The 10,507-nt window shown below is 42.1% G+C and overlaps 1 protein-coding gene across 4 annotated transcripts in view; it reads left to right on the top strand.

Moving 5' to 3' along the window:
* The first annotated feature begins 8,953 nt into the window (after positions 1-8,953).
* LOC122549136 (suppressor of cytokine signaling 6) overlaps positions 8,954-10,507 on the top strand; it is a 60,239-nt gene continuing 58,685 nt past the window's right edge. For 3 of the 4 annotated variants that reach the window (XM_043688463.1, XM_043688464.1, XM_043688461.1), the window contains exon 1: positions 9,821-10,031. The gene's annotated coding sequence lies outside the window, so the exon portion shown is untranslated. Of the gene's footprint in view, positions 10,032-10,507 lie in introns of all 4 variants that reach the window. The other variant, XR_006311426.1, reaches the window with a different exon arrangement.

Here is a 10,507-nt window from a genome sequence, read left to right as displayed (position 1 = left end):
TCCTACCTTGTCCCTGCCTGCCCTGATTAAATCCTCCCAAGCAGCTCTAGCAAATCTCCCTGCCAGTATATTAGTCCCCTTCCAACCTAGGTGAAATCCGTCTGCTTAAGGAATTACCTTCCATCTGTCATAATATCAGAAGTAGGGTTGTTTGCTGATGGTTGCACAATGTTCAACACTATCTAAAGCACTTCATATACTGAAACAGACAACATCCCCATTGATAAATGGTAATAACATTCAAGCCATACAAGTACAAAGCAATGACCATCTCCAATGAAAGAGAATCTAACCATCAAGCTATTGTTCTCAAGATACTCAGTTTGAGGTGTTGGCAATTTCTGTTATTGACCTCAACCATAGGTTACTCCGATGGAGAAAATAATCGTGCAGCCACATTGAGCTGGAACAACTGAGAAAGAGCTTTAAGGAAGAAATTCGAAGAAATTAGTGAGAGAAAGAAAAACAAAGACACCAAGGAAGAGACGATAAGAGGTATGGATGCAGGACAATTGACTGAAGGTTCTGATGAAATTTAAAAGAATTTTGAAAAGTAGCAAAAGTGGTAATATTATAAATTCCAATTGACTGAAATATCACACTTGATGAAGGGGTCAAATATCTTGCTGGATTCTTTAGTGCAAGAGCAGGGTTAGGAAAATAGTACCTTTTAATGCCTAACCTGTCAAGAAATGTTAATATCAGAGAAAATGTCCACAAAATCTAAAAGACATAAATTCCCTTTTAAATTTGTTGCCTCTCAGCTCTTCATTATGAACTTCATTCAATGCAAATGCATCTGGAGATTCCTGAAATATCTTCAATCACAAGTTGACATATGGTAGAAAATTTCAGAAAATAGGGCACAAAGTGAACCTGTTGAGCTTGAGAAGAACTGAAAGATTTGCCACCTCTCCAACCATAACAAGGATAGAACCCCCCCGGTGCTCACCTTCCACCCTACCAACCGTCGCATAAACCATATCATCCGACGACATTTCCGCCACCTCCAAACGGACCTCACCACCAGGGATATATTTCCCTCCCTACGCATTTCCGCTTTCTGCAAAGACCATTCCCTCCGTGACTATCTGGTCAGGTCCACACCCCCCAACAGCCCACCCTCCCTTCCTGGCACCCTCGCCTGCCACCACAGGAATTGCAAAACCTGCGCCCACACGTCTTCCCTCACCTCCACCCAAGGCCCCAAAGGAGCCTTCCACATCCATCAAAGTTTCACCTGCACATCCACCAATATCATTTATTGTATCTGTTGCTCCCGATGCAATCTCCTCTACATTGGTGAGACTGGATGCCTCCAAGCAGAGCGCTTTAGGGAACATCTCTGGAACACCCGTACCAATCAACCCCACCGCCCTATGGCCCAACATCTCAACTCCCCTCCCACTCTGTCGAGGACATGTAGATCCTGGGCCTCCACCACCGCCGCTCTCTCACCACCCGACACCTGGAGGAAGAACGACTCATCTTCCGCCTCGGAACACTTCAACCCCATGGAATCAATATGGATTTCACCAGTTTCCTCATTTCTCCTTCCCTCACCTCACCCCAGCTTCAGCCTTCCAGCTCAGCACCGCCCTCATGACCTGCCCTACCTGCCTATCTTCCTTTCTACCTATCCACTCCACTGACCTGCTGTGCTTTTCCAGCACCACTTTAATCTAGACTTTGATTTCCAGCATCTGCAGTCCTTGTTTTTACCCTGAAAGATTTGATGGGCTAGCTAACTCGTTAATGAGAACTTAAGAAAGTCTTTCTTCTAACAATTAATTCTATGCTATCACAAGATGCAAAAACTGAGTGCAACTTCTTCTTTTCTGTCTTTTACACTGCAACTGCCACAACCCTTCGCCAGCCTTATATACAATAGAACTAGTAATTTAGAAACCACCCTTTCACGACTAGTCACAAGAGCTTCGTATGCCATCTCTCATCACTAGCACTCTGCTGCTCCTTGCTTCTCATACTGTTTCTATTAATGCCTTTTCCTCAGATGGTGTCAGCTGTAGAATCTGTAGCCCTATACATGAATCGTCTTCATTTCACAACCAAGCCACTTATGTCCAGTTTAATGGCTCCCTGTTCTCCTGAGCACAAGAGTCTGCAGCCATCTGCTTCAGAGTCACATGTGACTTGATAACATCTCATTTATGGTTCTTATTTTTTTTCCCTTTTGGGATCCCATTATCATGAAAAAAGGCTATTTAAAAAGTCAGGAAAAGTAAGAACTGTGTTTATCTTAGACTAGATATTATGCTGTTCTTTTGGTGTCAAATGATTATTTTAATGAAAAACAACACTGTTCTAAAGATATCTTTAAGACAGTATAGCTACACCTTGTGTTTAGATTATGTTTTTGAATTGAGGAACAGGTTTTACAATTAGGACCATTATTATTTTCGTTAGCTCAGTTGGCTGGATGGTTAATTTTCGATGCAGACTAATGTCAACAATGTAGATTCAATTCCTGCACCAGCTGAGTTTATTTTTGTTGTGTGTTTTGTCAAAGTCTATTTAACCCGTGCCTTTTTCTACCCAAGTGTCCATCTCAGTTCTGGTGCTTAAGAAGGAGCAGTATGACGAATGCTTCCTCATCTAACATCCTTCTCCAAGTTACCTTTTGCAAGTGATCTTCCCTGCTGAGAAGGATTTCGTCAAAATGGACAAGATGTGTATATCTGAAAAGAATGAGACTCTGAGCAGTATACGATAATAGACGTTATTGGTGGAAATTTAGAAGTTATGGGAACATGAAATTGCTTGTGGTACTTGAGAAGGGGAGGTCTCTGTGATAAACAGTAACCCTGATCAGAGAAGCCATTTGCCTCTCCATCCCTAACTGCTAGCTTATGCCATCTCCTGCATTGATATTCAATTGTGTCAGGGTGCACCCTACCTTATCTTTTACATTTTTCTCCTGATTAGGATGGTCTGCTCCTGTAAAGGAGGAGAAGGAAGTTGAGCAGATACTGAGATGGCAATTGAACAAGTGAGTAAGCTGAGAGAAATGAGAAGCAGGTTGTGAGGGTGAGGTTGACAACCTTTCTTAGCTGAAAAGTCTTTTTTTTTTAAATCATGTGTTTGAAATAAAAACAATTTGGAGCCACGAAATGGAAATTCAGCATTTCTAAACCTAATAATTGGCAAGTTAAATTTTAAAGAACACATTCGGAATAATGTAGATACTCAGCTACATTAAAAACAATAGGTAAGAAACATCATCATAGTCTTATGAGAGCACAGGACTGCTCATTCATACGAGAGAGATGACTGGTGGTGGTTTAAGCTGAGGGTTACCATACCTCAGGAAAAGGGAGAGATTGAGAAGGAGAGTTGTTCATGGTAAATAGTCAGCTCTCTTTCTCTGTCTCTCTCTCTCTCTCTAATAGGAAAGCAACTCTATAGTGTGTTAAGACTATAGCAACTTTACTCCTGATTTCACATAAATACAGGGAGCTAATAGGCAGTGGGATGTGAGTTTTATGGAGTGTGCTCAACTAACACTGCGGAGTTAGACACTGTTTAGAAACGGGCATGGTGGATCAGTAGTTATCACTGTTGCCTCACAGTGCCAACGACCCAAGTTCAATTCCAGTCTTGGATGACTGTCTCTGTGGAGTTTGCACATTCTCCCTGTGTCTGTGTGGGGTGCACTGGTTTCCTCCCACAGTTCAAAGATGTGCAGGTTAGGTGAATTGGCCATGCTAAATTGCCCATCGTGTTCAGGAATGTGTAGTCCAGGTGCATTAGTTAGGGGAATGGGTCTGGGTGGGATACTCTTCGGAGGGTTGGTGTGGACTTGTTGGGCCAAATGTCCTGTATCCACATTCTAGGGATCCTATGATTTATCTCTAGTATGCAACAGTGTTCTCTTACATTTTATTTCCATTGAGTAGATTACCTTCAAGAATGACCACTGCAGCCAAACCTTCATTGTATATATGGACCGTCCAGTGAAAGATCAAATGCTGCCACCAAGAATTTGGGATGCAATGTTCGCTTCACCATGTACAGTGTTGGAGCATTGATGGGCCAGGTGGACAGAGACTCAAGGCATTCAGTAGTTTTCTCTCTGGTTAAAATGATGAGTCACATCCTCACAGGAGTGATAGTGGCACCAACATAAAAAAACCCACAGAAAGTTAACCAAATTTGAAGTGTGTGTGCGTAAATATGCAGAAACATGGGAATTATGGTTGGTCAGCTGCAGAGTCACTTTTCCATGGGGAACTGTAAGAACAAAGGAAACTGCAGCAGGAGTAGGTCAAATGGCACATTGAGCATGTTTTGCCATTCAATAGGATTATCAAGTCCATTTTCCTGTCCTATTCTCCCTTATCCCTTGATTCCTACAGCCAATAAAGCTATGAATTTCAGTCTTGACATAATCATGACTTAGAATTCACAGCTCTCTTGGCAAGAGAACAGCAACAATTTACAACCCTCTGAATGAAAATATTTATCCATATCTTAATCTTAAATGACTGACTTCATATTGTGAGGCTATATTTGTGTAATGTCTCACAGTATGTAACATACCTTTAGCAGACATATTCATAATATTGTCACTGTCATAGCATATGACCTGAGAGGGTAAAGATCTCAGAATCCATCCTAGCTTCAGTCAAATGACACACAAATGGAAGCATGCTGTTGTTTGTAACTGAACAGCTTAAACTTAGCCTCGACATTGAAATGCCTGTAAAAGTATTATTTGTACCTCATAGTGAGAAACAACAAACATCCATTGGATCTTTCAGTACATGGTAGTCGAGGAATGTCATCATGACTTCCAGTTCAATTTTTACATGCCTTTGTAATTATTTGTTATGTCTCCACCTTAATTTATTGGTATTTCTATCAGCTTTCCTCCAGCTAAAAGCTATTAACTGAACTGCGATGAACTTTCTCTTAATTTTACTTTCTTTATTATGTGTGTCTTTTGTCATTAATATAGGCATTGTGGTAGGGTGACTTAGAAAAACTTTCACTGTAGCTTTCATGTAAATATACAAGCGGCAATAAATTTCTCTTCTATTTTGTTCAATGTAGGACACTGTGAATCTCTAACTACCAACATTAATTCAACTCATACGACTTTAAAAAAGTGTGTGGGCATGTCTATAGACACTGCAGACAAGCCAGAAGTTGGGATCAGTACATTTTGCAGTTTTGGTGGAAACTTGAAGATGAGGGTGTGGAGTTTGCTAGTTATGGAAAAAATAAGTTAGGAATGAGGACTGAGTGATAGACATTGTGGAAAGACTATTGATGGCAAAGTAGTAGATTGAGCAGTAGCTCATGTGCAAGGCTCAATTGGTAAGATAAGGCATTTGAAGATGCATTCTCCAATCTTCACAGCTCGTGTAAAGTCATTAAACATGTTGTTGCCCTGCATATAAGTTCTCGGGGGTAGACTCTTGGTATTGTCCTTTTTGATTGCAAGTTCCAAACCTACAAATCACAGCTTGTGCATTCTATTCTACTGTAGGCATGTCACTCAAAAAGACTGAACACCATTCATGTATACAATTCACTATCTCTTGGAAGGCAAGGTGGTGCACAACTAGAGACAGTAAGGAGTAACAACTGTGATGACATGTAAGTGTTCGTGTTGGACTGGGGTGGGCAAACTCAGAAGTCACATGACACCACATTATGATCCAACAGGTTTATTTGAAATCACAAGCTTTTGGAGCACTGCTCCTTTGTCAGGTGAAGTCATTTCACCTGACAAAGGATAAATAATCCCATTGGACTACAACCTAGTGTTGTGTGACTTGTGACTTTAACAGCAGTGAGGAAAATTCTTTTTGTCCTTACAGCTTCATGTTGAAAATAGTGTTGTTCATTACCAGACATTCCATTGGTGGAATTGGCCTCATGCCATTGAGAATGGTGGTATACAGTATAATGAACTTCTCCTCATATTCCACTGCACTTTGACATGATGTCTAGAGGACCTCCTGCAGACATCTCTCCTTCTTTTCGCATCATTCACCAACACCTCCAATCTGGAGAAAATCTGGATAACTGTTCTATTCCATGCAGACTTTGATTCTCATTCTTCATGATACACGACACCTACACCATTTACAATACTTCTCCCTTTTCAGTAGCACAAGTTATTTTTTAGCAAAGCTTGCAAATATTGAGTGTGAGTTCCTGCAAATGCATTCTTTAATCAACAGCATGTTTATCACTGGCTACCTGAAGAAATGAAAAGTAAGCGAACAGCTCTTTCCCTTAATTAGCTTGTCTTAACCCAATCCATTACTCAGCTCTGCAGTTGTGACTTTTCTTTTCTAAATTTACCCTCTCTGCCCCTTCTTAGTTTAAAGTCCTTTCTATTTGATTTTTCAGGACATTGGAATTGTGCAGCTTCTTCTTTCTCCAGTACTCTGCCAGTGTCACATAAATTGAGACCCCAACTTCCAAAACCAATTTTAAGACATTTAAATATCTAATGTTTGCCCTGAGTTAATTCGTGTGTATACATTTGAGGTTCTGTGATGTTATTTATACAATATCTTCTCAAATTCCAACAGCAGAATTGTTTTCCTACCTCTATCTACCTGGTTATCTTGTCAATTTTAATTGCTTTACCTCTCCATATCTTTGCTTTCCTTTGTTCAGTCACTCTTTAAAACCAATCACTTTGTTCAAGTTTTTGGTCATCTGACCTAATAGCTCCTTATGTGACCATTGTTGTACTTTCTTTTATAATGCTTTTTTAAAGTGTGTTGGGATGTTTTGTTATGTTAAAGGCACCTTATAAATATATGCTTCTCTTGCTATTTTGAACTATGCAGACATCAACAACTGAATTCATACCCTCTTCCTCTGAGTTCTACTCCATCTACAAGGAGACATCCTTAATCCTGGGCAGGCAACACAGTTTCAGAGTTCTGGTTATGGCTGTAACCCCCAACTATATGATCTGTTATCACATTAATTTTTTTTTGCCGTAACCTCCCCCCTCTCCCCGTTGATATCATGGCACAGAACTAAATGTGTTCATCTTTCCTTTGTGTAATTATGATGGCATCTGATGTAGTTAAATTACTTGGTTTATTTTAGTTTTTAAAAATTTAGTTGTTCCAACAATTTAACATTATTACAATAATATATTAGTTATTGCTTTCTAGTTTTGAGTCACTTGTTGCCTCAAGGTTATACAAATCAATTAAAAATCACACAACACCAGGTTATAGTGCAACAGGTGTATTTGAAAAGTACAAGCTTGCAAATAAATCTTTTGGACTAAGGCCTGATGCTGTCTGATTTTAACCTTATTTTAACCTTGTCCACCTCAGTCCAACACTGGCGTCTCCACATCATACAAATCCAGGTTATAGTTCAACAGGTTCATTTGGAAGTACAAGCTTTCGGACCACTGCTCCTTCATCACGTAGCTAGTCACACTCGCTACCTGACGAAAGAGCAGTGCTCCAAAAGCTTGTACTTTCAAATAAACCTGGTGTTGTGTGGTTTATAACTTTGTCCAGCCCAGTTCAACACTGGCATCTCTACATCAACGCACAAATCGGTAAAAGAGTTAAAAGTATTGACTTCCCATTTTCATTACATTCTCGACTTTTTACTCTGTTTACAGTGCACTCCATTCACCTTACAATCTGTGATTGTGATCTTGTCTTAACGGACATCACTTATTTATAATGCATTTCATCAGCCACACCCAGGTTACATTGCAACAGCTTTAGTTCAACCTATTTCTTCTGAAGGAGGAAATCATCTATAGCTATCACTATTAAAAAGGGAAAAAAAGGAAAAACAAAATCACTTATGCTTACTGCTTAACTGGTGATAGCTTTGGAAGTCTTAAAGTTCTCAATTAAATTACAAATATTAAGGCTACATTTCAGTTTATCAGTGACCCAGTCATCAAATACTTCCCATCCTGCTGACAATGCAGTCTTGCTCATGTTGTGATCTGTGACATGTTGTGCCTTAGCAGATACATTCTGAACTTTATCCAGGCTAAAAGTTTCAGTCAGCTTCCAATGTTGCAGTAGAATATCCAGCTCTAAGAAGGGGAGAATTAGGAATTTAATATTCCCATCTTCAAGTTTTTCAGCAAAGATAGGGGAGGGAGAGAAAAGAAGAATGGGTGGCAGAACTAATTTTTAAAAATGACAACTGGGAAGGGCCTTTTTCCTTTACTCCACACTCAGGCCGGTTTCTGGGGTTCGCTGGTTACTGTTTCCACTAATTTATCACCAAGACAGTGTCAAGCATTTGTGGCCCTCAGTGAGAAAAAATTCACATTAGTAACATGGGGAGAGATGGATAGATCAGGAACAGAGGGAGAAAGGGACTGATATGGAAGATATGGAGAAAGATCAAACAGGAAGGAGAGACATAGATTGATGATGAATGGGGTGGAGGCAGAGATCGATCAGGACGAGAGAGGGAGAATCTTTCTGGAAAGGCGGGGGACAGATCAATCATGAACAGAGAATGAGGGAGACAGATTAATCAGAGAGGATAAGATTTGATCAGGAAGGGAGCAAAATCAATCAGGCACAGAGAAGGAGGGAAACAGATCAGGAACAGAGAGAGTGAGAGAGAGAGATTGTAGAGATAGAGAGATCAGTGACAGAGAGTGACCAGTAAAGCAAAAAAGCAGTAGGATGGAAGAGAAAATGGTCCATAAGAGGCAGAGAGACAGATCAGTGAGGGATGAGAAATCACTAGGAGGAACAGAGATCTGAAAGAGGAAGAGAGAGCTCACTGAGATGGAGACAGTAGAACTAGTGAGACGTGAAGAGTGAGACTGGTAATGAGAGCACGATCAGCAACACAGGGAGAGGGAGAGTGGGATAGTGACAGGAAGAGAGGCATCAATAAGAGGGAGAGTAAATAAGAGAGAGAGGAGAGATGAGTTAGGTGAGAGAGAGAGGGACAGCAGTCCGAGAGAGCTGGAGATTAGAAAGACGGAGGAGATACACAAGAGATTGGTGAGGGAATGAGAAACAGAGAAATCAGTGAGAGGAAGGGAGAGAGGGATCAATTAGAGGTAAAGGCAGGGGAAGATCAATCAAAGAGAGGAAGGAAGCTATGAGTAAGAGAGTGAGATGGAATACTAATAGGAATAGAGTTTACTAGTTAGAAGAGAGATCAGTAGCAAAGGAGAGAGAGAGATCAAAAGCAGGTAGCTCAGGAAGATCATTGGAGAGATTCGGTAGTTAGGGCAGAAAGATCAAATAGTGGGAGATATATGGTTCAGTTAAAAGGACATCAGAAAGAGACAGAAACATAGAAAATAGGAGGAAGAGTAGGCCAATCAGCCCTGGGAGCCTGTTCTGTCATTCAACAGGATCATGGCTGATCATCTCACACAGTACTCCATTACTGATTTATTTCCTCACCGTTGATCCTGATAGCTAGAAGAACTATATCTAACTCTTTGAAAACATTAAATGTTATGGCCTCAACTGCTTTCTGCGGCAGAGAATTGCACAGGCTCTCTGTGGGTTGAGATCAGTTAGAGAAAGAGATCAGTTAGACAGGGTGAGGTAATTCAGAGGGAGATAGCTAGAAAGATCAGTTAGAGATAGAAATCAGTAAGAGAAATCAATAAGACAAAGATCAGTCACAATGAGAGATCAGGTAGAGAGAGATCAGTAATAAAGCAATCAGTAAGAAAGAGATCAGTAAGAGAGATCAATAAGATAGAAAACAGTTACGAGAGATCAGTCAGAAATAAACCAGTGACTGAGAGGGTTACAGTTAGTGAGGGTGATCAGTTAGAGAGAGTGTGAGGAAGGGTCGGAAAGTGATCAGTGCTTGGGCAATCAGTTGGGATCTCACTGAGCGGAGGCGGGAGGGGTGACCGGGGCGGGGAGCAGGCGGCTGGAGTCTGTCCCTCCCCCCCCGCCCTGCCCGATCCAGCCCTCCCCTCCTTCCCGCCCCTCGGGGCCCGGGCCGGCCGGCAGGCGCTGATGGCATGAAGGTTGTAGTGGAGCCTGGGCGGACTGCAGCCGGAGGTAAGGCGACGGTGATGTGGAGGTAGCAGGAAAGGACGAGGCTGGCGGTGGGGCCTTCGGTCTTTGCGGGCGCGGCCCTGCTCTGCTCTGGCCGGAGCTTCGGCGGAGAGCCGGCGGTCTCTCGAACTGCGCGAGCGCCCCAGGGCCTTGGAAGGTTCCGGGTGGTTCCAGAAACTTCCAGGCGTGCGGTCGCTGCAGCTGGCGGCTTCACGACTCTCCTCCACCTCGAGACGAAGCCCAACCTCAGGCCTGACACAGGCCCCGGGGATACAAGTTGTGAAAGTGCCCCCTCCCCCGGGTGGAGCCTCTCTGAGTCAGGCTGGGCCTCCTGCCCTCACCTCCACCTCCCTCTTTGTCTGGGCGAGAAGTTGTGGAAACTCTTTCCCCTTTAAATACCCCCGATTGTAAAATCCGGAGTCTCGTCAAACTGGACCTTCCTCCCCCCCACCACCAAATCTTGCTGTCCCCCCACCACC

The sequence above is a fragment of the Chiloscyllium plagiosum genome, chromosome 4 (assembly GCF_004010195.1).
Source record: "Chiloscyllium plagiosum isolate BGI_BamShark_2017 chromosome 4, ASM401019v2, whole genome shotgun sequence".
Taxonomy (NCBI): Eukaryota; Metazoa; Chordata; class Chondrichthyes; order Orectolobiformes; family Hemiscylliidae; genus Chiloscyllium; species Chiloscyllium plagiosum.
This window is presented reverse-complemented; position numbering and strand designations above follow the sequence as displayed.